Source organism: Megascapheus bottae, chromosome 5 (genome assembly GCF_031878675.1).
Source record: "Megascapheus bottae isolate mThoBot1 chromosome 5, mThoBot2.hap1, whole genome shotgun sequence".
Lineage (NCBI taxonomy): Eukaryota > Metazoa > Chordata > Mammalia > Rodentia > Geomyidae > Megascapheus > Megascapheus bottae.
Window position 1 is genome coordinate 7,144,667 of NC_143513.1, and position 23,536 is coordinate 7,168,202.

Genomic DNA, 23,536 nt, shown 5'->3' on the forward strand with positions numbered 1-23,536 from the left:
ATCAAAGAAGTATTGTTCTGGCCCAGATTTTGGACAATATAGTCATTTTTGTCTCTGGTAATAATGTCACTCTTCTGTTTGTTAAATATCTATGTATATACATAGATATACATATATGCATATGCATGAATTTATACACACATAGGAATGTATATATACACACATATATGTATATATACCTTTTAATTAAAAGGTGTATATATATATACTTTTTATATAAAAAGATATGTACTTTTATATATCATACACACACATATATATATACATATATATATATATATGGAGAGACAGACAGACAGACAGACAGACAGACAGAGAGATCTTTTCTTTTCATTGTAATCTTGAAGTTCTTTCTGTGGAGAAATAGAATTCTCCATATGAATCTGGGCTGGCAAATGATGATCTTTGGCTAATAAAATGGAAGTAACATTGCCTGTTTTGGGTCCAGACCTTAGAATATTTGCCATATTTCTACTCTTTCTCTTTGGACCTCAGCCACTGCCATGGAAACAAATTTGGACTAACTTACTGGAGGATGAGCAGCCACTTGTGACAACAGAGCCAAGTTGTCCTTTCATCTTGGGACAACCCCAAGATGAAGTGGTCCTTGACCAACCAGCTCCTATGTAGCCTTCTCACTGCCCACACAAATGAGCTCAGCTTAGAGAAGCTTAGTCTGACCCAGATCAGCAATTTATAGCCAATTTCTAGCTTTTATTTCATCAAGTAAGTTTTGGGATTGCAGTGCAAAATAACTTACTCATTACATTTAAGCATAGGAGCTATATTAAAATCCCTGAAGTATGACAAATTTACTCACCTACCATCAGAAGTATGTCCAATCAAACTGTATTTTGAAGAAATATTAGTGCATGTTGTGTTGCTATAACAAAATACCCAAGCCTTGCATTGTGGTTCCAGTGTGATATATCCCATACCGGCTTATGTGTCGAAGGTTTGGTCCCCAGCTAGCACAGGTGCCTGTACAGGTTACACCTGCTCTCCAGTCCATTCTTCTATCCCTTCTTCCTGTTCTTCATAAAGTGAATTATTTCCTCTACCTTACAGTCTCACAACCATCATGCCATGTGCTTTGTTACAGCAGTGAAACATTCCTTCGTACTTTGTAAAAGTAGGAGATGTCTTTAGCCTCTTCAGTTTGGGAGGTTGAAAGTTCAAGATTGAGTGGCACCACTAGTTAGTTTCTGATGAGGGGCCCCTTGGCTAGATCCTAATGTGGCAGATGGCCTCCTGGCAGGAGCATGTGAGAAAGAGATCACACAATGAGAGGGAAAAGCCAGAGAGATTTAGGCAGGCTCACTGTTGGCATAAGAACCCAATCTCCTGGGAACTAACCTGCATCTAATGAACTCCACTCATCTTTTTACTATTGGGCTCTTATTCACTGCCTTCCATTGGGTTCTCCTCCTCTAAGGTTCTTCTACCTTCCAAAATTAGTGCCCTGGGAGCTTTAACCAGGAGAGGACCCTTGGGGAACCCATTCAACTGTATACAAACCATAGCCTCTGGCAAATATGGCCTCTTCATTTAACTGATTCATAAGGCCATTTAAGAGTCTTGGTTTATTTGTTAGTTTGTAGCCCAGGTTATCCTTGAACTCACAACCCTTCAACCTCAGCCTTTGCGTGCTAGTATTATTACAGGCATGTGCCACCACAGCCAGAACCATTTAAACATTTTCAAACATGAACTGGGCAGAAGCATGGCCTAGCCGGAGAGTGCTTGCCTAGCAAGCATGAATACCCAGGTTTGATTCCTCAGTGCCACATACATAGAAAAAGCCAGAATGGGTGCTATGACTCAAGTGGTAGATCTCTAGCCCAAGTGGTAGAGCTCTAGCCTTGAGAAAGTCCAAGAACAGTCCTCAGACCCTGTGTTCAAGCTCCAGGACTGGCAAAACAAATTCATAAACCAAAAAAAAATTCATAAACCATCAGTGTTTGCCAGAATCCTTTGCCCACTTTATTTTTATGCAAATCAATTTTTTTTGCTAAGACAAAATATTTTCAGTATCTAGCTTCTCTCAGAACAATTTTAGACTTTGTTAGGCTGCATTTCAATGTCTAAATTAACGCTTTGATTTGGTTTCGGTTTCTGAAGATTGCATTTGATATAGGCTGAATTGTCGATAAATACTGATAGTCTGTGGTTTCTCTCTTCTCTTCTCTTCTCTCTCTCTCTCTCTCTCTCTCTCTCTCTCTCTCTCTCTTTCTTTCTCTCTCTGTGTGTTTTCTACTCTTTAAGTGGTATTTTTATGTAAAAATGAGTGAAGGCAAATTAGCTGACATTTTATTCGAATCCTTCTGTTATAAGCACACCTTACTAATACAAAATTCATATTATATATTTTACTTTGCTGTATGTTTAAATTAGAAGGTTTCTTTTTGGTTACTGACTTTAAAACTCTTTATGGTTTTCTGTAATATGGAAGATTATTAAAATGCTAATTCTTTCAAAATTGGGATATAAATTTAGTATACTCTCAATCAAAATCCTAGCAGGATAATTTTTGCAATGAATATTGATGAGTTGATCTTAAAACTTATATGGAAAGGGAAAGGAATGAAAATAACCAAAATGATTTTGAAAAATAACAGAGTTGGAGCACTCACATGGCCTGCCTTCCACATAGTATAAATCAAACAGTGTAGTTCTGAAAAAAGACAGACAAGTAAATAGGCAATATAGAACAGAGTCCAGAAAGAGATCCCTACAAATATGATTAATGGATTTTTGAAAAGTTGCAAAAGCGATTCAGTTGAGAAAGAAGTCTTTAATAAATGTTACTGGATTAATTGGATAGCTATATGCATAAATAAATAAGTAAAACAACAACTTAAATCTCACAACTAAAAAGGGATAGTCAATCAAAAGGGATAGTCAATTAAAAAGGGATAGCCACACACCTATGTACAAAATGTAAAAAGAAAATAAGCAGAAAATAAAAATAAACAGAATCCTTGGTAACTCTGGCTTGCCAAAAGAGTTCTTAGATATCAGAATATAGATATAAGATGGTGTCTCATCATCTCACTAACAACTACAAGTATTGGTGTGTGCCTGTCATCCTAGCTATGTGAGAGGCTGAGATCAGAAAACTGAAGTTCCAGGTCAGCCCAAAAGTTTATAAGAAGCCTAGAGACTGCAAGATTACCCCATCCCCATCTCAGCAGAAAAAGCTGGATGTGGTGACAGACATCTGTCATCCCAGCTACAGCAGATATTGTAAATAGGCAGATCAAAGACCAGGCCAGCCTGGGCAAACAGTGAGATTCTATCTGAAAAAAAAAATAACTAAGGCAAAAAGGACTGGAGGCATTGCTGAAGTAGTAGAGTATCTGTCTGGCAAGTAAGAGACCCTGACTATAAACCCCAGTAATGGCAGAGAATAAAAGTAAATAAAAACAAAATTCATGCAAAGTCTTTTCCTTTCTAAATAAGTATAAGGCAGCTGACCTCAGTTACTCTGGATGAGAGATTTTCTCATAATGAGAGCTCTGGGAAACATCAGAAGTCTTGCATGCAGCTTGTTCTTTCCCTCTGTGAAACAGGATGATGCTACCCAGACTTCACTGAAACTATTCAAAATATAGAGGTAGCACACATGAATGCCTATGTTGCCTGGCATAAAACACCTGGCATGCAGCTGATTTACACACGTTTGTGATTTAGTCAACCCATTAACATGCAATCGCTTGTGTATTTATACTTTATTTAGTTCCTTCAAGGCAAGAGAGGGAGACAGACAGAGAGGGTTGTGGGAAGAGGGAGAGAAAGTGGTCTTCCCAGGAGAAAGTAAAGCACTACTTAGGATTGTTACATCAATAACCTTTACGACAGGTGTTGCCTTGTCCAGTCGTCTCCATGACAGAACACAGAAAATTTCTCAGAGCCAATCTGAGGCTGCATTGCAGAATTCTTTGCAGATACTGTGGCTGATGTAGAAAAGTGTGGATGTTGGTTTTGCAACCTCTCTCTCCCTCTCTCCCTCTCTCCCTCTCTCCCTCTCTCCCTCTCTCCCTCTCTCCCTCTCTCCCTCTCTCCCTCTCTCCCTCCCTCCCTCCCTCCCTCCCTCCTCTCTCTCTCTCTCTCTCTCTCTCTCTCTCTCTCTCTCTCTCTCTCTCTCTCTCTCTCTCTCTCTCTCTCTCTCTCTGTCTCCAAATCTCTGGTTAGAAACCTCAAACGGTTAGTGCTAGTGTTTACAGACCAAACCTATTCTTAGAGAAGTTTCTTTGTCTAGGAGAAGCCGATATGAATTCCATATCTCCTAGGGAATTGTGTCTCTAGCATGCTGTGTGGCTTCTTAGCTGAGGTTTCCAAAGTAGTCAGCTTTGAGCTCATCTAACCAAAAGGCCAGATGCTGTCAGACAAAGAGATCTACCAGGAAAGGACTAAGAACCCCAACTGAGATAAGGAAAGAAAGGAACATGCTGCCCAGAAAAGGAGGGCAGCTTGTTCAAGATTTCTGTTTCTGGAAAGTTTCTGTTATGAGAGCAAAACCAGTGGGGAGGAGTGGACCCATGCACCTTTGTTTGAGCAGAGATCTTGGTTTCCAGAGGTCTGTGTAAGACCTTGTGACTGGTTAGGGTCAAGTGTTGTGTTTATTCAAGTGGAGGTCTCAGAAAGAAGGAAGGTTGTCAGGGTGTGGGAAAGAAATAGCTTACATGGAAGAGTGTCCTGGGAAGAAGAATAGGAAGACATTAATGAGCCCCCCCCCCCACTTGACCAGTCTCTGCTGGCTGGACTACTGGCTGGACCAGAGGGGAGTTCGATTTTACTTCCAGTCCTAGCATTCTGCATGCTGGAGTGAAAGTCAGACTTGGCAACCAGAGACGCTCTGTGGGGGTTGTTCTCCCCCTTTGTGCTGGTAATAGCAGTTGTTCGTTGCGTGTTTGTTGTGTAGATGCAGGAAGCTAGTTTGAGGTAGATGCGTCTATGACTCTAAGGGGAAAAACAGGCAAGAACACCTGTCACAGGATACCTGGCCGGGATGTCTGTACTGCATCCTTTCTGAAAACACTTTACACACACACACACACACACACACACACACACACACACACACACACACACATACACTCGAGCTGATGAAACATGGATGGTGCTGGAGGGGCTGAGTATTGGAAAGATTATATATATATATGCACATATAAATGTGTATATGTATAATATATAGCAGGGGCGAAGAGGGAGGGCGCGCGCGCGCGGAGGCTGCAGGGCGGGGCAGCGCTAATGAGAGCAAACCCCGGCTTGTGGTTGGTTCAGGAGTCTGGTACCCACCGAGGAGCAGGCAAGCAGGGAGAGGATGCGGGCGGGAGGATAAAGCGATGAAGTGTGCTGCGTGGCCGCTCGTGGGGCGCCGTGGTGGGAGCCGCAGTCGCGTGCGCCCCAGCTCGAGCCAGCCCCTCCTGTCCTGAGCACCGTCACTAGGCGACTCCGGCCGCTCCGCCGACCGCCCCGGGCCCCGGGCGAGCCCGAGCGCCGCGCCAGAGGGCGGCGATCGCCCTGGGTCTCGGCCAAGCAGATCCCCCGTGCCAGGCACGGATGAGGGGCGCGTGCATCCTCCGGGTCTAATCAGCGCGCTGACGGGAGCATGATCTGTGCCCAGTTTGGGGCTGCCAAGGTAAGCCGGGGCGCCGAGGGTCGGGGGGATTCTGCCTGCCACCCCGTCCCTCCCTCCGCCCTTCTCCGGGGCGGCTTCCAGGCTGCTCGGGAGGCCCCGGCAGCGCCCTCCCTTTCCCCAGGGCCGGGATCCACCCTCCTTCCCACCCTCTCCCTTCTCCCGCGAGGTTCAATTGTCAGCCTGGGGCGCGTCGCCGCCCGGGCCCGGCTGGGATCCCCGGAGGGGAGACCCCAGTTTGGGTAAGGGAGGCGCATATGGCCCTTCAGAGGGGGACCCGGAGAAACAAAGAAGCCCCAAGCTGGTTCGCAGCGCCTCCCCCGCCCCTCGGCACCCTCCCAGTGGCGAGGAGGTGTCAGGGGAGGGGGCGGAGAGAGCGACGTAATCCCCCTTCCCAGCCCACGCCCACCGCGGGGAAACCGAAGCTCCGGCTGTGCGCTGTCCCGGGCGCCCTCGGAGGTTCAACCCATGAGGGCCCCCCGTCTCCGGGCGGAGCAGGTGGCCAGGTGCGGCCCTCGCTCCCCTGGGTGGGAGCAGGCTGGGGGAGTGAGGGGGGGTGTGGCGTGGGGGTTCCCAGCGCGCCCGCCGGGTCCCCCGGTTGGCTGAGTCTCTCCGCAGGGCCTGCCACCTGAGTTTGAGCGGGAGCTGTCCGTCACGTCGCCTCTCCGTACTGCGCCCTGCAACCCAGTCGGGGGAAAGGGAGGGGCTGGGGAGACCGCGTCCGGTCCTCTCGTTCTTTCTTTCTTCCTTTTCCCCGCTGGAGGGGCGCTTCCCTCCTTCCCCCCCCCTCCCCGCACCCCGCAACACGGGCAAAGCCTAGACCTCAAACAAAGTGATCCCTCCATCCTGGGTTCCAGGGCGCCCTGGCGATCGCAGTGCTGTTTGGAAGTCCTGGTCTTGGGTTGATTGTCTCCGACTTAGGGATGCGTGGTTGCTCTGCCTTGCAAACAGAAGCTGGGTACCATAACTTGGTCCTTGCCCAATCTCAGCGCGTGGGGTTTGGAGGGACGCGGGGCCGGGGGGGGGGGGAAGCTGGCAGAGACACAGGCTGCAGAGATGCCCGGGCGGCTTCCTGTGGTTCTGGGCACAGCACGCCCCAGTCTGCAATAGAGCTGACAGCCGCGAGCATGGGGGGATTCTCCCGATTGTCTGCGCCAGTGCCTGACGCGGCGGTAGTTTGGGGTTCACTTCTTTGGGGGATCTGCAGTGGTGCAACACCCCCCCCCCCCCGCTCTTGTTTTTTGAAAAGATAAGTCTGGGTTCCACAGCAATGGATACAGGAAGAGAGGCATAGTTCAAAGACTCGGGAAAGCGGCTCCTCTCCTCCCACCCCCCTCCTGGGGCTTTATCTGCGGTTTAGAGCGGGTGGATGTCCTGCCCCGGGAAGCCAGCCCTTAAAGACCCTAGCAGTGTGGTGGGCAAGGCGTCTTCAGGCAGGTGTCCAGATCTGCGTGTCTCATCAGCGGACTCGCTCCAGCTGTGGCTTTCACGGTAATTCAATTCTAGATGGGGGATTCATTTTGAAAATGTGTGTTTTTCCACTAAGAGGGGATTAGAGTCCAAATGCTTTCCCCTAGGATGAGCGCCTGTGCGCGGTGGGCAGAGAACTGATCGTGGCTGAATTCCCTGCTGCCTGCTTCCTCCATTTGGTACCTTCTCTGCACTGTAACGTTGGAAACATGAAGCACTAGTTTAATTCTTAGAGCTTGCAGGCAAATTGGGCTATGGACTAGTTCATTTCATAAGCCATATTCAGACTAGTTCAGCACCAGGATCGCAGGCTGGTGCGGTTGACTGCTTTGCGGAATGGGAATTCTCTTTTCGTCTGGAGGTAGTTTTTTTTTTTTTTGTGGAGGCAAATTGTTTATCATTATTATTATTATGATGTTATTGGCATGATTAAGGCCATATCCTGAGCTGGAAGAGCCTTGCCATGGGCCAGCAGGGAGGGCTACAGCTGTGTTACTTGTGGCTATAGTATCTTGTGACTTAATTTGATTTTTTTTTTACATGTTTGGCTTTGAAAGATAGGTGTACTTTAGCTTTGCCTTCGTGCATCAGATCCAAGTATTAATAAAACAAATGGTATACGTGATCACAAGATGTGACCATCTCCCTCTCCTCATTGCCTTCTGTGCCTGAAAAGTGAGTGGCACTAGATAAGTCTTCAACTTCGTCGTGACACGTAGCGTAACAGAGAGATAACTGAGAGAAGGTTGAGAAAAGTCACCCAGTTTAGGAAAGGTGAATAATCAGAGCCCAAGAATAGTAGTCAATCAACACATTATAGAATTGTTGATTTCAGACCTGAAAAACTTTGAACTCTAGTATCTGCATCTTTTCCTATAAATGAAATGAACCAACAATTCAAACAGGTTATTATTATGTGTCCACTATAGTAAAAACATTTGGGGGAAAGGTTTGGGAAGCAGAGAACAATGCTGAATTAATGGGGTAATAGGTTTTCTTTTTTTTTTTCCTTCTGAATTGCAGCCAGCAAAAATTCTTTTTCTATTTTATTACTTAACAGTATACAAAATTACAGTCATGGATTATTTTGTACAGAAGAATGTATCAAAGTTTAACCAAACAATGGTAAGGTTTATCTGATACTATACTACTTACTGAACTCTTTAATTATCTGAGCCCAAAACTTGACAATTTTTCAGGGAGTAATAGGTTTTCTTATTTGAAGTTTCAGTCATTCATTCCAATGTTGTCTTGGAGAATTGAGAATTAGTCTATTTCCAGTGATTGATTTTGTTTGTTTTTTAGTGGAAGATAGGAGATTGTTCTCTTATTCTATGCAGTCATTAGCAGTAACATTATTTACTTTCCTTGCTGTCTCTGAGTATTGTTCATAAAACTTGCTAGCATTGTTATATATTACAAAAACAACGAACATGATAACGATGATTCTAAACAGGTAAACAAAGTGTTGTCATGTGCTTCATCACAATTTACAGCTGGTTGCAGTGTGTGGTCATTGGCCCAGGCCTAACCACACAATTTTGCATAGTTTAAAAGTTCTAATCAACAGACCTTGCCAGGTGTAATTAACCTCTTCCTCTCCTGTCTCCTTTCAGCCTTTGCATCCTCACAGCTAAGGTAGCAGTGGTGATGGCAGTCACCTGAGTTGTAAATGCCACGGCTCTCCTTGTCTAGGCATGCTTTGAGTTTCTGCAGTTCTGTTCAGCTTCCCTCTCTCCAGCGCTTAGCACTTGTTCTGCTCTCAAAAAGGTTTGCTAGGTGGATTTCAGGTCATCCCAACGCCCGCAGGTTGTATAGACAGGAGGTAGCTAGGAATTCTCTGCTGCTTCGTGACTCAGCTGGGGGAAATCAGAGAGGTTATGTAAGATACTTAACGGAAATGGTAAGCCAGGATTCAAATCCAGGCCTTCCACATGGCTGCTTCTGAAAGCAGATCCACCCTTGGCAGTAAAACAAACCCACAAACACACAATGACACTTAGAGATTAAGTTCAAATGCTGCAGGCTTGGGGTAATGGATGACCTGAAATGTCCAATTTGACAGAATTTATCTGTTCATTGCTTGCTCTGTCTTGCCTGAGAAGAAAACTTATGGGTCTAAGCACTCTATCCTGGAACCTGAGCATGAATGGAAGGGTAAGGCTTTTTGTGCCTCCTTCTCTCCAGGTCTTGATTCGAAGAGTCAGAGCTTGCCAGGACAATGGACATGTTCAGAAATGGCCCAGAGTGACCCACATTTGCCCAAATCACCGTCACCATACCTGGTGCTTATGGAATGATCCAGTAGTAAGACTGGAGCCAGCCTGTAAGACTGGAGCCAGCCTAGCTGGTCTGAATCCTCACCCAGGCAGATTCTTGGACCTGGATAAAGGGGTGTGATTTACAGTCATGTCACCTACCTGTCTCCCCACAACCTAATTCCTTCTTTAGGCATCCAGGAAGTTTAATACCTACCTGCCCTTTCGGTAACACACCCTGGGAACACTTTATGTGCATGGACTCAGTGGGAAGAAGGAGAGCTACTCGTGTGAGTCTCATTCTGCTTTAGCTCACTGAGGTTTAAATTTTTCTTTTTTAAAAGTGTGAAGCTGAGAATTGAGTATGGGTGGCTCGTACCTGTAATCTTAGGATCTAGGTCTGAGGCCAACGCAGGCAGAAAAGTCTGGGCAACCATCTCCAAATAACCAGCAAAACTGCAGTCTGCAGATATGGCTCAAATAGTTGAGGTACAGGCCAGGAGAGCAAACTCAGCAAGTTAGAGGATCTGAATTCAAATCCTGTGTTCCATAAACCTCCCCCCACCCTAAAAAAATTAGGGAGTTGAAACAAGCAATCCCAAAGGTCACTTCTGACACCATGATTCTGTGATTATTTCTGTTGCTTTATTCCATTGAAACAATTGGATGCTGAAGACATTAGAGACAGTTGAACTTTTCAATCTATATTCTGTATAATTTATGTAGAAATATTTAAGGCCATGTCTCCACTTCTGGGCTATCTAATAAATACTTTGATTCTTAAGTTAATGCTATTTATCTGGTGTAATCCTTGTTTGTAATGCTAAATTTACTATGTGGGGGGAGGTTTGAACATTTCCCAGTGAGGACTGCAGTGGTGAAAAATTTTACCTTTCCCTAAATGAACAAAATGCTTAGGATTTCAGGGTTTGAGAGTCAAGGATCTAAGGTCTATATATATAAAGGCACTTCTAATCACTGAGTGTTTAACTCTCAGTATGTAACTCACCTGCAAATGTCTCTTTGATACAGCCATCATATTCCTCTCTCTCTCTCTCTCTCTCTCTCTCTCTCTCTCTCTCTCTCTCTCTCTCTCTCTCTCTCTTTCTCTCTGTCTCTTTCTCTCTCTCTCTCTCTCCCAGTCCTGGGACTTGAACTCAGAGTCTGAGTACTTGTCCTTGGTCTTTCTCAAGGCTAGAGCTCTATCACATGAGCCATAGCACCACTTCTGGCTTTTTCTCTGTATATGGTACCAGGGAATGGAACTTGGATCTTTGTGCATGCTAGGCAAGCACTCTACCACTGGGCTAAACTCCCTGTCCCACTTTGAATTTCTCTGGTTTCTCACTTTGCTTCTTTTTCCCCCAATTCTTATTAGGGTTTAAGCGCAAAGCCTCTCACTTGCTAGGCTAGTGCTGTTCTGCTAAATCACACCTCCAGCCTTGTTTTACACTGGTTGTTGTTGTTGTTGTTGTTGTTATTATTATTATTATTATTTTGCCAGTCTGGGCTTGGGCTCAGGACCTGAGCACTGCCTTGGGTTTTCTCAAGGCTAAAACTTTACCATTTGAGCCATAGCAGCACTTCTGGCTTTTTTCTATGTATGTGGTACTGAGGAATCAAACCTGGGTTTTTGTGTATGCAAGGCAAGCACTCTACCACTAGGTCAACCTCCCTGGACCAAGATTTACTTATTTTATTCTTGCCATTGCTGCAAGATCACAGGTGTGTACCACTGCATGAGGCTTCCTCATGTGGAGTTGCGGTCTCTAGGACTTTTCTTCTCAAACTGGCCAGAGACTGTGACCTCAGCCTGCCAGATGGCCAGGGATGATAGGAGTGTGTCACTGTATCAATATATGGGCTGGCAATGGCATCTCTTAGAGTTTTCTAAATCAGGCTGGGTCTCAAATCATGAACCTCCCATTCTCAGGATCCCAGGTCTGACCCACTGGTGCCTGGTTTTTCCCCACTTCTGTAGCTCAGCTCAAACTTTTGTAGCCTTCCACAAGCCCAGAAGATGTGCCCAAGTACCACACTGTCACTCAGTGTACCCTGTCCCACCCAGGACACCAGTCATGGCCTCCCACACCATTCTGTGTTCTGAAATTTACTGCTTACCATGCTTTTCTAAATTAAGATACCATGAGGTAGAGAGACAAAATGAATCCTCTGATGACTTTGAAGAGTTTTTTTCCCCATAATTGGAAACTTTCTTGAACCTATAATGTTGTATGCTTGACCACACAGTTCCAGCTAACCTTAGTTGTGCTTATATCCCAAATTATTACATGCCACTATAGCCTAAACACAATAGAATGTACCCGATGAAATACTTTCTAGAAGTGAACGCTCTGAGAGACAGACACCGTTAAGGACTTTCGGGCTAGACAGGAAGTCCTTTTGGAGGGAGAAACTTCATGAATACAAGCAAGAGTGCAATTGGAGTGGGAACAGGGACTGAGTTGTGAGCATGGAAGGGTGGGCACAAACCTCAGAGAAGTCTCAGAGGGACGGGAAATATGGGTATTGATTGGTTCCTCCATGGATGCAAGTCTCTGAGCATTCCTTAGGCTAGGGGGACATGAGTGCTACAGAGCTGTCCTTTCTTGGGTAGAACTGACCTGCTCCCTCCTGATATGCAGCTCCCATTCCTCTTCCTTGGCCTCCTTCTTAGGTGAGTCCATCTCCTCTTCCCTTGGCTTCCTCCTTAGGGGAGTTTTACCCTCCTCCTTAGTCTCCTTCCATTACCTCTAGGTTCCAGGTCTGTCTCATGCACCTTTCCATTCCTGGTATTGCTGGAGAGAAGCACTCAGAGGCCAACCTCATCCAGACTCCCCTCCTTAGCTTTCTGACTGATCCTGGGAACTTAAATACCAGGCACTGGTATCTTGAAGCGTCTTAGCAGTTTTAAATATCCCATCCCATAATGTGTGCGCACGGGATCACTGGTAAATGGCTGTTGTGTTCTGTGACAGGGCCGCTATATTGTGAGAGTTAACAACTATGCTGCAGCTTATTAGCAAAGCATCACACAGAGATTCCCAGATCTGCTGTATATCCACAGCAGTAAGTGAGGTACAGCACGTCCACGATTTATCCAGAAACTATGTTTTTCTCATTTTCTTAGCCCAAAGCTTAAGACACATGGGGACTGCGAAATAGAGATGTGGCCTACGGATGGGTTCTTCTGCACTTAACAGGCATCTATCCCACGTGATATGCAGGGGATGAAAATGAAGCTGGGGTTGAGGGAGTGAGGAGAGAGTTAGAAAAGGAGGAAGCCATCTGTGCTCATGCTGACGAATCCGACATGGAGACTTCATTCGGGGTCTCTTTTATATATTTAGTGGAACAGATTTTTCAGTTCACACTTTCTAGATATATTTGTATTGCACAGATGTCAGGGAAATATCATGTGTGTGAAAGAAGAAGAAAGGGGGGAAAAGACCAAAAATCATATCCATGGCCAGGGATTGTAATTCAATTATTATTTTTTTTGTCCTTAAACTGACATCTATTTAATTTGCATGATTTCCCCAGCTTGGTTTTTTTTTTTTTTTTTTTTTTTGGTGTTCAATTCAGAATCTTTTGGGAAACAGAAACCTCAGTTCTTATCATTATTATTGGAGGCAAAGGTTCAGGCTAACAGGAAAATAAAATAATAGAGATAAGAATGTAACACCCAAGACTTTAGGCCAACAGTCCCTAACTCCATTGAGCTTTGACCTCGGTCAGGCATGGACAGAAATGACGTCATTATATTCTCAATGCATTTTTATCTAGAAAAGATTCCCATTTTCTTTACCATTATTCATAATTGCTTTTACTATTAACCCTTAAGACACCTTAAATTTCCCTCTATCACCTGTGTGAGTGAGTGTGTGTGTGTATGTCGTGTGTGTGTGTGTGTGTGTGTGTGTGTGTGTGCCAGTATTGAGGTTTTAAATCAGGAAATCTCACTGTTGTTTAGCTTTTGTGCTCAACACTAGCACTCTGTCACTTTAACCATCCCTCACTTGTGGCTTTATGTTGGTTAATTAAAGATAAGGGGGGGAGGGAAATGGGTACCAAGACATGTGAAAGGGTATCAATGTATGTGAATTAATACACCTTCTATCTGGCAAATATCATGTAACCCTTTTACTAATTACAATAAAAAAAAAGCGTGGTTCTTATGAAAAAAAAAAGATAAGAGGAGTTTGGCCTAGTTGTAGAGTGCTAGCCTAGTATGCACAAGGCCCTGGGTTTGATTCCTTGGTACCACATACACAGAAAAAGTCAGAAGTGGTGCCATAGCTCAAGTGCTAGAACTCTAGCCTTAAGAAAGCCAAAGGACAGTGCCTAGGCCTTGAGTTCAAGGTCCAGAATTGGCAAAAAAAAAAAAAAAGTGTTGTGGGGACTATTCTGTTTGTGCTGGTTTCAAACCTCGATCTTCAGATCTCATCCTCCTTAGTAGCTAGGATTTTAGGCCTGAGCCACCAGCACCTGGCTTCTTCAATGCTTTTGATCATTTTTTTTTAAATGAGCTTTTAGAAATGCAGAGGAAATTGGTTGGAGTGTTTTACAAAAAGCTCATTTCTTTTCCTTCACTTCTCCAGCACTACTGCACTCCCCTTACTGCCTCTTCCCCTACAGGTGCATAGAGAAGTGGACAGGAAACAACTGTCCCGGTGTATTACATTTCCATGGCTCCCTGTCCCTCCATAATCAATTTTCTGTTCCCTTGTATAGACCATGCTTCTCTGACTACCTTCAGTATTTTCCTCTCTGCCCCTGTAGACATCATCTTAAATGTTCTGTTTGGTTTATGTAAAATATGCATCTAACACAGAGATAAACTATGGTTCAAAAGAAACACATTTTATGTGGTATTCCTGCTTTGTTACATTTCTAGGCAGCAAATTCTTGTCTCTGTCACTTTCTCTGCCTCCAGTGCTCTCACCCTGGTCACCTCCACCAGGTGAAGTTCAAAGGTCAAGTCTATCCTTTGGCACACTGTCTGTGTGACAGAACCCATTGCTTGCTGCAGATCACGGATTCCCCTGCTTTCTGTGCCAGTGAATCCTGAATCCTTATCTGCACTGAACGTTAACCTCTGAATGATCAGATCCCCAGGTCTGGGCTCTCGGACCTCTTCTGTTCTTATGTCCATTCTTCCTTGGCTCTCACCACAGCCTTCAGTGTATTTTGGTTTTCTTTTCCCCTTACCTCTAACTAGTTCTCAGAGCTCCAGATTCCTACAAGCAACCACTTAGGAGCTCACATGTGCAAAATGCAACCCCCAACTTTTATGCCACCCCCCGACCTGCTTCTTGTTTCTGGAAGAGGAAAAGCTGCCCTTCTAGTGTTAAGGCAAGAGCCAGGCGGTCTTCCTGACCTCCTTCTCTCCTCCGAGTAGAACTGGACGTTCTCCCCAGATTTCTGCCCATTCCTCCCACTCCCGTCCCCTAGTCCACTGGGGACTTTTCTAACTGGCTTTTCACATTCCTCATAGATCTACAATCATGCTCTATGTGGCCATCTAAGTAAGTATGGGTTGTATAATTTCATTCATTTATTTATCCAACAAATACTGACTAGTCCCTGTTGTGTGCTAAGCACAGGATTACGATCTGTGGTGTGTCAGAAGCACCACGCAAAATGTTCCCAAATTCCTGTCCTTGGTTCTTATTTTATTTATTTATTTATTTATTTATCTATTTCTGCTCACTCCCATCTCCAGTGGTTTTATTTCATTCACAACTGAGCCCAGACTCATCACATGCCCTCCAGGCTCTGAATACTCTGAATAAATGGGCCTTGGCTCCTGACTCCCCAGTCTGCCCTGGCTCCTGAGCCTCAGTCTCCAGCGTCCTGTGCCTTTTACAAGAATACCCTTGGCTCTTCTTTCAACAAGGAGGTGCTGTTCCCAGCTCTGTATCCCAGGTCCTCCTGCTCAGCTATATCATTCCTTCAGAAAGATTTCCCTGACAGCTGGCAGCACACTTCCTCTACTTATGTGTTCTCTTTCACTTCATGGCAGTGTCATGCTTTGTACTTACTGCCACACTCCCTTACTAACTTGTCTGCTCTATTAGAGCACAAACATGATTATTCATTTCACACCTGGCCCCACATCTGGAACTGAACATATACCACAATAAATGTTTGCTGACTGACAAACTGACATAACCATCAATGCTCTCCTTAATTGGGACTCAATCATAAAAGTCACTGTGTCTACGTTATTTATTGGTGCCAATCTTGGGGCTTGAATTCTGGGATTGGGAGCCATTTCTGAACTTTAATGCTCAAGGCTAGTGCTCTACCACTTAAGCCACAGTTGCACTTCTGGCTTTTTGGTGGTTAATTGGAGATAAGAGTCTCATGAAGCTGGGCACAGTGGCTCATGCCTGTAATCCTAGCTACTCAGGATGCTGAAATCTGAAGGTCAAGGTTCAAAGCCAGCCGGGGCTGAGACTCTTATAGCCAATTAACCTCTAGAAAATGAGAAGTGGAGCTTGGCTCAAGGGTAGGGTGGTAGCCTTGGGCTGAAGAGCTCAGGGACAACACCCAGGCCCAGGGGTAGGGTGGTAGCCTTGATTTGAGAGCTCAGGGACAGCGCCCAAGCCATGACCTCCCCCCCAACACGCACAAAAGACTCTCATGGACTTTCATGCCAAGGCTGGTTTTGCACTATGATCCTCAGATTTCAGCCTCCCGAGTAACTTGGATTATTACAGATGTGATATCAGCAATCTTCAGATAATGTAACTGGATTCATCAGATGGCATTCAGCCCCTGGGTCTTCTGAGAGTTTATGTTTCCTTTTCTATCAGTTTCTCCCTTCTCCACAAGATTGTGATGAGGGTAGGGTTTACACAGGGGCCAGCTTCAGCTTGTCTTGCCCGTAGACAGCATCCAGCAAGTAGCAAGAAGCCACTGCTAGTGGTAAAATAAATTCTTGCTACCAGGATTTGATCAAATCTGCTCCTTGCACTCTGGTGCTGCCTTCTCTGGACCACACTGTGTTGTTGTGACTGTGTGCATGCCATTCCTGTGTTCAATACCCTCATTGTGTACACTGGGAGGCCAGTGTATACAATGAAAGAACCAGTGCCAGAAGTTCACATGGTAGGTCTAGTGCCAGGCTGCCCTTCTATCCCAAGATGCAGGCATTTGGATTGTTCTCCTTCCCCCACTCCCACCCCCCTTCTTCTTTTCTCCCAAACCTACTGTGTGCTTTTCTATCATACTTTTCTGCTCTGAAACTCCCCTCTAAATGTACTCATCTTTAGTATCCACTCTAAATCCTGCCTGCTTGCAGATGTCAGGTGATCACCCTCTCCTCTCCTCTTGAAGTCTTCACACACAGACAACATCATGTATTCCCCCTTAACTCCTCTGGCTCGCAGTCTTCCTGATGACTGAGAAGCAACTCTCAGTTAAGCACAGTGTTGCATATCCATAGCGTCTAGACCCTGCTTGTTCTGTCAGCTGTCACGGGGGTAGTTAGTGAGTTGAGGGATCCATCAAACAACCAAAGAGTTGAGGTCTGCATTATGTTGCTTCTAGAATGTTAGTCACAGCATCTGCACCTGCAAGATGCATACTGTGATGCTAATCAGAAAGGTAGAGGAGATAGGAATCAAAAGGACTGTGGTTTGGGGAGGGGAGAGGGGAATGAGGAGTGTGAACCATCATGTATACCACTGAGCTGTAACAGGAGTCCTTAGAATAGATTCTGCTACATGTCTTAGGTGGGCCTTGAACTCAGGATCCTCATGCCTCCTGAGTGCTGAGAACACAGTGTGCCTCACAGAGTAAGCACTGGGATTTGTATCTGTTGCTCCTAAGTAAAACAGGCTGTGTTGCTTTCAGTAACTGCTGAAATAAAGGCTGACTGACCAAGATTGCTGGCAATGCCTGAGTCTACAGCATTGCGGAGGCTTTCCTAAGCCTTCACAGGGAAGAGTTCAAAGCTCGCTTTCTGTGGAGTTAGTCCTGCCTTCTCTCTGCTCTCCAGCCCTACCCTGAACATGATCAGCCCTGTATGAAAATTTCCCACTCACCTTTTCTAATATTGGAGGGACTTCCTTCTTTGAGCCAAGCCTGACTATAAGATCTTATGAAAAAAAAAATCCAATGAAGAGAAATATCAGGGTCTCAAAGAACTTGAGACTCAGAAATAAGAGACACAGATTTTGTGTCCCTACCTCCTGTTTGCTCCCTGAGTGTTTGTGAATGGATCATTTCTCTGGTACAGATCTGGGCTTCGTGGCTTTGGAGGGTAGATACTCAGGGATTGTCCCTCTACTGGTGTCCACATGAAGGGCGATATGGTCCGTATCTCTCGGAGCCTCTCTTATGGGTAGTTGGCATCAGAGTCATCTGGGTGTAATTTCTGCGGGAAGTTTTATTGGCAGCATTGCTTTCTTTGTTGATAATATCTCTACAGCAAGCTTGCACAATTTTTGATTAGTTGTCTCTCATAGGAATGTTACAAGCATCTCTCTTTATTGTGTTTCAATAAAGTAAGATTCATCGGGCTTAGAAACATATATTCCAATCACAGTGTGACATCCATGGGAAGAATGGTAGGATCCCAAGTTGTGATTTTTCACCTTTATCCTCCCCTCCAAGAAAAAATAGAAAAAATAGCTTTATATATGCATACATTATATATATACATATAACAAATATACAAGCTTCTTTTTTAAAAAGAAGACTTGACCAAGGGACAAAAAAAATAAGAATAAAAATACACTATATAAAATCCATCCAACATGACATGGTTATTCATCCTTTAGATAACCTTACCAAATGAAACCTTCCATTTTTAATATTGTCCTTAGATTTTGATCATTTCTGTGTCTGATGTTGATGCTCCATTTATTCTGTAGTATGTTTTCAAGGAAAAAAATTAATAGTAACATCCAAAAGTTTTATGGTTTGTGGAGAAGGTGACTTTAAAATAAACAATGCCCTAGAAACATTTGTCAGCCAAGGTCAAAAAAATTTAAAATACACTAGATCTGTAGACTAATTACTACATAGAGAGGCATATATTTACAGGCTACATAAACACATGCACTCAAAAAGTTCTGGTTATTTTCTATTTACTTATTAAATCAGAAAATATTACCTGAATATGTGTTACATATGCTTTGTGACAAGCATTTATGCTGCTAGTAAGAGTATCCACTTGGACAAAAATCTAGTTAATTTATAATTAAAACAGCCAAATGGGGAAGAATAATGAAAGGGATGACCCTGACATGGTCATAAACTGGTGTGTTGAATTGAAATCCCTTGTACAACTACTTACAGATAATTTTAAAAAAGAATATTAAAAAAATGTCAAAGATATATCTTGAAGTTGGTGGCTCACATCTGTAATGCTGGCTGGTTGGAAAGCTGAAAACTGGAAACTTGTAATTCCAAGGCCAGCCTTGGGCAAAATAGTACATGAGACTCTCTCAACAGGAGAGCTGGATGTTGTAGCACACACCTATCTTCCCAACAATGATGGGAAGGCTAAAATAGGCTACATCATGTTCCAGTTGTTTATTCTGGAAAGAAGCAAGACCGTGGTCGGAGGCATTTAGTGCCAGCCTAGTAAGCCAGAGGCCCGAATTTATAGTCAATAATGCTATAAAAAAAAAAAGGTCCAAAACAGCATGAATCTGTGTGATGGAGCCATAGCCAGTTTAAGAAGGAAAATTGAACTGGGTGCCAGTGGCTCCTCCTAACTACTCAGGAGGCTGAGATCTGATGATCACAATTCAAAACCAGCCTGGGCAAGGAAGTCTGCGAGACATTTTTTTTTTTTTTTTTTTTGCCAGTCCTGGTGCTTGGACTCAGGGCCTTGGCACTGTCCTTAAACCTTTTCAAGACCAGCGCTCTACCACTTGGACCACAGCATCACTTCCAGCCTTTTCTGTGTATGTGGCACTCAGAAATCGAACCCAGGGCTTCTTGCACGCTAGGCAAGCACTCTACCATTCTATCAGGAGGCCTCTTATCTCTATTTAAGTACCAAAATGTCTAAGAAGAACTATGGATCAAGTGGTAGAATATTAGGCTTGTGAAAAACGAGCTTAGGGACAGAGTTCAGGTCCAGAGTTCAAGCTCTGGACTGGGAGAGAGAGAGAGAGAAAGGGAGGGAGGGAGGGAGAGAGGAGAGAGAGAGAGAGAAAAGAAAGAAAGAAAAAAAGAAAGAAAGAAAGAAAGAAAGAGAAAGAAAGAAAAAAGAAAGAAAGAAAGTGGAAAAGTTGTGACCATCACAATGACTGTTGTACTTTGTGTGCTATTTATGGAGCATCTCTTATGCTCTAAGAATCGTTACCACCATGCATAAATCTGCAGCCCCATTTCTTGTCTTGAAGGAGCTTAGACTGAGATCCACAAATGTACAATATTGCTTCCTGATGAGTCACTCAGAGTTTAGTCATTAAACAAAACAGTGCCATTGTCAAAGGCTTAGAAATCATTATGATAGTCTTCAGTGAAGCTTAATTTTTCCATGAGTGAATTTTCCCAAGAGATGATGACAATAAATACCGTAGGGCCAAGGCACAGAGTCTGTTACCGAGAGCCCATTGTTTTACAGCATGCTTCCCCATGACTTAAAATTTACCCATATATAGTATATATAAATATATATTTACATATAAACATATATCATATATAAATGTGTGTATATATACATTTTCCCATGTATAAATTTCTCATGCACACATACATATGCATGTATGTCTGTATGTCTGTAGACAGATACATATGTACTTTTTTTTCATCTCAAGTCATCCAGAGAAAGTTGTAGAACATGGCACTTTTTCTGCAATTATTCCCGAAGGGCTGGAATGTCGATAGGGGACCTTCTGAGGTCCAGATTTGCCCATTTCTATGTCTTTTTTTTGTCTGCTCCAGACTCACAGGCGGAGCAAAGGGCCTAGCTTGCATGCATTTTTAGCAAGTGAATGAGTCCCCACCCACTTGCCTGTGTGATGCAGTTGGACTGAAGTCCTTTAAATGGGGCTGGCTTTGGATTGAAAAGAGGCAGGAATGCCAGCCCCTTCTCTCTAGAGATCTATCTACACCACACTCTTGGTGAAATGGCAATCACCTTAATCTAGGGCTGTTTGGTTTTGGTTTTGGTTTTCAGTTTCTTGGAGAAAATGTTAGAAGAGACATTTCAGATATATTAGAGAAAGTAAGGGGATCTGGCAAGAGAAATAAAACAAATTGAATCCCACGTTGTGTCTGCAGGCGAGGCGTGGCAGAAAGGATGGGAACTGGAAGACAAGGATTAGCTCTGTGCCCTAACACTGCCATCTCTTTCCAAGTGTTCAAGAAGTATGTAACCGAATGCACTGTTTTTGTAGGGACATTGAACTTTGTGGTAAAAATTCCCAATTTTTAGAACTCTCAACTTGGAAATGTCATTTTAGAGGCAGAAGAGAGTGAATGGCTTTGTTGTTGTTCATTGTGTGCTTTGTTTTGTTTTTAACATTTCCCCTATCTTGCTATGAATTTGCAAATGGCTTTTGAGGGATCCAGATATTTAAATTTTTTATTTTTTTATATATATTTTTATTGTAATTAATAAAAGGGTTACATGATATTTGCCAGATAGAAGGTGCATTAATTCACATATATTGATACCCTTTCACATGTTAAATTTTTTTTTCAAATGTTTTCTTTTTTTTTTTTTCAAAGTCCTATTAGCAAGTGGAACTCATGACTTCAGGCCTTTTTTCAGGCAATGAGCTCAGTGAGATTTGAAAATGAGTGGGAGCCATTTGTAGACTCATAAAATGCTGCCTTATCTTGTTGAACAACCTTTTCTAAATGATGAAACTCACAGAGAGTAGCTGTCTCCTAAAGTCACAGAACCTGAACTTATTTAAACCTAAGGCAGGACGTGATCTTAGGGCTTGCGGCTCGATGCTCTCTAGCATTCTTCATTAGCTTTGCTTAAGGTGAGGTAGAAAACTCAGATAGGTGTTCTCAGGTGTGTGACATACCTGAGGAAGGTGTGTGGTTTCTGCATCGGGGGAAGAGTAGTACACTCACGCTGACTGCCATTTAGCTTCTAGCCAGTAAGTGGCTGTGGGAATGGAACTCCATCTTGGTAGTTCTTCACATTTTTTTCCCCCCAAGAAAACCAAAAGACTGGGTTTTTAGAAGAATTTTATGTTCAGATTTTTTTAATCTCATGCAACAAAATTTTAACAGTACTCGATGGCTCTCTCAATTTGGAGGTCTCTAGTTGACAATGGTCTACTGTAGAGAAACTGTGCTTTCAGAGTGTCTGAGTTCATTCATGCTGCTGTATGTAACAAAGCACCAAGGACATAGCAGGCAGTCATTGCTTAGAGTTCTGCAGGCTAGACTCTGCCATAATGGTTGGCAACAGGTGAAGACCCTTCTCTTGGCTGCAGATTGTAGACTTATCCTGCATCCTTGCAGACGTGACATAGTGGGAAAAGGCTAGAGAGCTCTGTTGTACCCTTTTCTAAGGGTACAAATAAAATTTGTGAGGAATCCATCCTCATGACTAATTACCTCTCAAAGGTTCCCCCTCCAAATGATAGTGAACCTGGAAATGTACAACTTCGCAGTCTTTAGCAGAGTTGGTAGAAACAAAGAATAACAAAAATAACAACATCATAATAAAAATCTGAAATCTGGTGGATGTGCTAGGTGCCTTGTATATTGATCTACTCTGAGAGGAGACTAAAAACAAGTGAGCAGAAGGATTTGGTTCAACAATACAAAGTATTTCCAAATACTCAGAAATGTTCAAGGAGAATGAGGAGTTGGCTTGGTGACACTGAGCAGAGCCAGGTGAACAATTTTGTGTAGGTCGGTGCTACAGGAGGGCTCTAGGCAGAGGTGAGCCTGCCACTGCTACAGACTAAGCTCCAGGAATGCCTGCTTTCCAACCCGATTCTACCTTGAGAACCTCTAACTGCCCCAATGTGTCATTGGAAATGGTCCCATGGCTTTGGGGAAACATCTATTCAAAACAAAGCTTTGCACGTATAATTTGCTCTACTGCTTTCCCTTTGAATGAAACCTCAGCAGCCCAAGGCTTGCTCTGTAGGCTTGTTCCCTGTCTTCCTCCAAATTTATTCTAAAGCATGGTGCAAACCTTCCTTGACTTCTACATTTTGGCCTCATGACTGGGAAAATCTCTCACCTCACTGGATTTTCCCCATATCATCTTGAATTTTTCATTTGCAATACATAACTTACATATATCCATCATTATCCAGAGCAATGGCCAATAGACAAGAGCTGGCAAATAAAGTTATATAAAAACACAATCCTACCCATTGTTTTTCTAGCACCTGGCCCTGACTCATGCTACCTTGGTACAGGTAAGAAAGACCACAGACCCTCAAACTGTGGAAAGATCATTAACTGTCCCTTTACAAAAAAGTTGATAGAACCTGACTTACATAAAAATAATTACGTTGAATCCATCATATGACCACAAGACACTGTATTAAGAATAAAATGACCACTTGCAAGGCAACAGTTCGTGGAAGAATCATTGTACTTCTTCTAAGCTTGTACGTTACAATACAGAAAATTGTACCAAAAATACAACTTGTATTCATTTAGTAGTATATCAATAATTATCTTCTTTTGTTTCATATTTTTTATCGTAATTAATAGAAGAGTTACACGATATTTGCCAGATAGGAAGTGCATTAATTCACATACTTTGATACCCTTTCACATGTCTTGATCCCCATTTCCCTCTCCCCACCCCCACCCCTCATCTTGTTTTCCCCCCTTCCCTATCCAATTTCAAATAACCAAATACAAATATATCCGATATATCAGGTAACAAAGTGGGATACTGTAACAATATGAGATAACCAAGGGACAGCAAAAGAGATGAGAGATAACATAGTACCTTAAGAACAACAATCATTCATTATATGGCTTTTATTTCTATACCCTAGAGGTCCTTTCATTTAGCGTCATACTATATGGCCTTATGTATCAAGGTTTTGCTCTATTGCAAATCTCTGCTAGGATAGCCCAAGGTTTCTACTGATTATGACAAATGAAGGAAACCATTGAGCCTATGTTCCTTTGAGTCTGGCTTACTTCACTTAATATGATTTTTTTCTAAGTCTTTCCATTTCCTAACAAATGGGGCAAT

The 23,536-nt window shown here is 43.5% G+C and overlaps 1 protein-coding gene across 1 annotated transcript in view; it reads left to right on the forward strand.

Moving 5' to 3' along the window:
• The first annotated feature begins 5,325 nt into the window (after nt 1–5,325).
• The window catches only part of Hecw1 (HECT, C2 and WW domain containing E3 ubiquitin protein ligase 1), a 277,245-nt gene continuing 259,034 nt past the window's right edge, over nt 5,326–23,536 (forward strand). Inside the window, exon 1 of the mRNA XM_090332620.1 lies at nt 5,326–5,644. The gene's annotated coding sequence lies outside the window, so the exon portion shown is untranslated. The remainder of the gene's footprint in view (nt 5,645–23,536) is intronic.